The sequence below is a fragment of the Octopus sinensis genome, linkage group LG9 (genome assembly GCF_006345805.1).
Source record: "Octopus sinensis linkage group LG9, ASM634580v1, whole genome shotgun sequence".
NCBI lineage: Eukaryota > Metazoa > Mollusca > Cephalopoda > Octopoda > Octopodidae > Octopus > Octopus sinensis.
The window spans coordinates 80,028,689-80,033,688 of NC_043005.1; positions in this window are offsets into that span (position 1 = coordinate 80,028,689).

The following is a 5,000-nucleotide window of genomic DNA, read 5'->3' on the forward strand; positions in this document are numbered from 1 at the left end:
GTTGCCGCTACTCATTTCTTTTAATACTTTTAGTTCTATAAACTATAAACTGATGTCTAAATTATTTGCCAAGCCCATACATTTATCTATGTCCTTCGCTTCTTATGAAGCAAAAGCCATTGGCTTATGCTCGACTCTGAACTGTTTTTTCCGTTTCTTTTCAGTCTCACTATTCCATCTCCAGCTAGTTTTAGGAAATGCTCTCTTCTGCCTCTCTTGTGGGTTTCAGGTTAGAACCTGACGTGCAATTCAGAATGTTGGTTTCCTTTTGGATTTTGCTGCATTATATCATATGTATACGTGAAGAAAGGGCTTCCTCTACCAGGTTTTGAATTATCATCGATGCTTCTATAACCTTGCTTTTTTTCTAGGTAGTGGTGTTGGCCCTAAGAAAACTCCATTTTACCTCTGAGAAGAGATGTTGTCTGACCACTGTCCTCTGAGATGTTGCTATGAGAAGCTCTCCCACAAGCTTGCGTTTTACTGGCATAGATTTCAGGTTCGCTGAGGCATGCAAGCCACTACATCGCAACAAGGACTGGAACTTGCGGTGGAAATCATACATTTTGGTGAATTAGAAGTCGATTAATCCCACCTTCAGTACATGTTTCATCAAATTAGGAATGGTGAAAGAGAAAGTCACAGTCAACCACCGCGGGATTTGAACCTAGAATCATAATGAAATGCCGGAGGACGCTTTACCCGTCGCATTACCGATTCGACTAATGTATTGCCTTCTATTAGTCATATATAATCTATAAATAAATATACACGATTCTTTATTAAGTTATTAATTTTCGATTTATTTCTAAATCGGAGTAAAATACAAAACTGATAAATGCAGTAATTATTTAATTAGTAAATTAGTTAATTTAGTTAATTAATTATTTTGTTTAATCTGTTAGCTCAACCAATCCTTTTTACTAAACGTACGTAGATTTTCCATTTTTACATTTAATAATTCACAAAGAATAGGACTATTATTCCAACTACCATAATCATAATTACATCTGCCTCTATAGTAGCTGAAGTTTTGTTTCTTTTGAAATCATTTCCAACACCATTGTTATGATGTTAAATGACTTTATGTACAGACGATAAATATTGACCATACATCCTTTTCATAGCAGGAAATCACATATTCAAGCACGTGTCTTCGTGATGATTTCTCTATACAATGGCTTGCGATTATGTGTGAAACTTTACGTGCGATTTTCAGAAAATAACATTTTTTTTCCTCCGATATTGGAATGACCCTAAGAAACAGCGACCACACCCACGAAACAGAAAGAACGTGAAGTATTACAAAGGAAAACAAAAGAGATTTGATGCAAAGAAGAAAGTAAGTTATGATGTATACTAACATTGCAAAATGTAAAATCTATTATGCTTATGAAAAGCAAAATATCCTAGCAATCGTGTTAACGTGCTGTCAAGTGAATATTGAATATTTCTTTAAATGAGTCTAGAAATATATGGCTAAATGTAAGTATAAAAGTTTATCAATAATATAAATAATACGCCAAAATATGAGAACTTATATGTGATACCAACATTTCAAATAGTAGTTGTCAGATATCTGAAGCGAGTGTTATATAAATAGACATAGTGAGTATTATATATTATATTTTTGTGAGCATTCATCCAGAAATATAATCTGATAAAAGGCGTAATAAATAATAAACAATAAATAATAAATAATACATGGAAACTTGATCAAATTACATGAATGTTAATAATATTTGTGTATTTATTTTAAGGCGGTGAGCTGTCAGAAACGTTAGCACGCCGGGCGAAATGCTTAGTGGTATTTCGTCTGCTGCTACGTTCTGAGTTCAAATTCCGCCGAGGTCCACTTTGCCATTCATTCTTTCGGGGTCGATTAAATAAGCACCAGTTACGCTCTGGGATCGATATATAATCGACTAAATCCGTTTGTCTGTCCTTGTTTGTCCTCTCTGTATTTAGCCCCTTGTGGGTAGTAAAGAAATGGGTATTTCGTCTGCCGTTACGTTCTGAGTTCAAATTCCACCGAGGTCGACTTTGACTTTCATCCTTTCGGGGTCGATTAAGTAAGTACCAGTTACGCACTGGGGTCGATATAATCGACTTAATCCGCTTGTCTGTCCTTTTTTGCTGTTTCTATATTTAGCCCCTTGTGGGCAATATAGAAATAAGAAACGTTAGCACGCCGGACGAAATACTTATAAAGGGGCGAGCTGGCAGAAACGTTAGCACGCCGGGTGAAATGCGTAGCCGTATTTCGTCTGATGTTACGTTCTGAGTTCAAATTCCACCGAGGTCGACTTTGCCTTTCATCCTTTCTGGGTCGATTAAATAAGTACCAATTACGTACTAGGGTCGATATAATCGACTTAATCCGTTTGTCTGTCCTTATTTGTCCTCTCTGTGTTTGGCCCTTTGTGGCTAATAAAGAAACAGGCATTTCATCTGCCGTTATGTTCTGAGTTCAAATTTCGCCGCGGTCGACTTTGCCTTTCATCCTTTCGCGGTCGATTAAATAAGTACCAATTACCTACTGGGGTCGATATAATCGACTTAATCCATTTGTCTGTCCTTGTTTGTCCCTTCTGTGTTTAGCCCCTTGTGGGTAGTAAAGAAATAGATATTTCGTCTGCCGTTACATTCTGAGTTCAAATTCTGCCGAGGTCGACTTTGCCTTTCATCCTTTCGTGGTCGATTAAATAACTACCAGTTACGCACTGGGGCTGATGTAATCGATTTAATTTCTTTTTTCTCCCATCTGTGTTTAGTCCCCTGTGGGCTATAAGGAAATAAATGTTATTTGTGTTTGTTTAGTTGAAAGTAAAATTACTATTTTTGCTTGTAAAATACGGCGCTGAGGTGGTAGAAGCGTTGGTACATCGGACAGAATCCTTCACGGCTTATCCTCTGGATCTTTCAGCTTTGAGTTCAAATTCCACAGACACTGACTTCGCTTTTCATCCTTTTGAGGTCGAGAAAATAGCTACAGTTGAGCACTGAAATCGGTGTAATCGGTTTACAACGACCCTTCAGAAATTGCTGGCCTTGCGCTGAAATTAGAAAGAATTATTTCTGCTAAAACTAAAAATACCTCGCTGATAAAATAAGGAAGCGAGTTGGCAGTATAGTTAGGGCGTCAGACAAACTGCATAGTAACAGTTCTTCCGCTAATTTACGTTCTGAGTTCAAACCCACTGAGGTAAACTTTTCCTTTCATCCTTACGAGGTCAATAAAACTATAAGGTACAACTCATAATGCTGGGGTCCATGAAATCGATTAATCCTCTTCGCCTAGTCTTGTACACAAATTTTAAACAATAGCTTTGTTGGTATTACTCTTTTTTATGTGTTTCAGTCATGTGACTGTGGCCATGCTGGAGCACCGCCTTTAGTCGAGCAAATCGACCCCAGGACTTATTCTTTCTAAGCTTAGTACGTATTCTATCGGTCTCTTTTTGCGAACCGCTAAGTTACGGGGACGTAAACACACCAGCGTCGGTTATCAAGCGATATTGGGAGGAGGGGCAAACACAGACACACAAACAGATATACACATACATACACACACACATATATATATATACATATATATATATATGCGACGGGCTAAATTTTAGTTTCCGTCTAACAAATCCACTCACAAGGCTTTGGTCGGCCCAAAGTTATAGTAGAAAACACATGCCCAAGGTGCTAGGCAGTGGGACTGAACCCAGACCCATGTGGTTCGTAAGCAAGCTGCTTACCACACAGCCACTCCTTCGCCTATTATTATTTTGTTTTCTTTTCGAGACACAAGGATTAAACTTTTTGAGGGGTCACTACGTCTGAATATCAGAAGCAAATTGTGTGGTGTCTTGATCTTTGATTCCCCATTCACTGATTCGTTTCTTAAATCAATACTTTGTAATAATGAAATTTAATGACATATTTTTATCAAAAAAAAAAAAAAAAAAAAATTAAGGGTAGGACTTGTCGATTACACTGATCCCAGTGCCCAACTGGTACTTCTTATATAAACCTCGAAATGATGAAAGGCAAAACTTGACTTTTTTGGCATTTGATGTCAGAACGTAAACACTGGACAAAATATTGCTGAGCATTTTGTCAGGCATCATTTATTTTTTATCGGAGGCGCAATGGCCCAGTGGTTAGGGCAGCGGACTCGCGGTCGTAGGATCGCGGTTTCGATTCCCAGACCGGACGTTGTGAGTGTTTATTGAGCGAAAACACCTAAAGCTCCACGAGGCTCCGGCAGGGATGGTGGTGATCCCTGCTGTACTCTTTCACCACAACTTTCTCTCTTACTTCCTGTTTCTGTTGTACCTGTATTTCAAAGGGCCGGCCTTGTCACTCTCTGTGTCACGCTGAATCTCCCTGAGAACTACGTTAAGGGTACACGTGTCTGTGGAGTGCTCAGCCATTTACACGTTAATTTCACGAACAGGCTGTTCCGTTGATCGGATCAACCGGAACCCTCGTCGTCGTAACCGACGGAGTGCTTCCATCCATTTTTTATCTTTCACTTGTTTCACTCATTCGACTGCGACGATGCTGGAGCACCGCCTCGAAGAATATTTTAGTCGAATGAATCGACTCGGTACTTAAGCTTTTTTTAAGCCTGGTATTGTTATGTCGGTCACTTATTGTCGAACGACTATGTTACGGGAATACAAACCAGCCAACAAGCGTTTTGGGGGGACAAACACAGAACATAAAGACGCATATAGACACACTTGTCACATCACTTTTCCCAGCCACACGCATACAAACACACGCTCACACACGCACGCACACACGTCCACAACATACATATATATGTCCACATACATGCTCTCACACAAACTCATACGCACATAGACATGCGCGCGCGTACTCTCACACCCTCATACGTTCACACGCAAACACATACGCATACACAGCAACATCAGCTCATTCACACACTCTTCACCTCCGAATCGAAATTTGGCTACTAACCTGTTCGACGGCACCACACC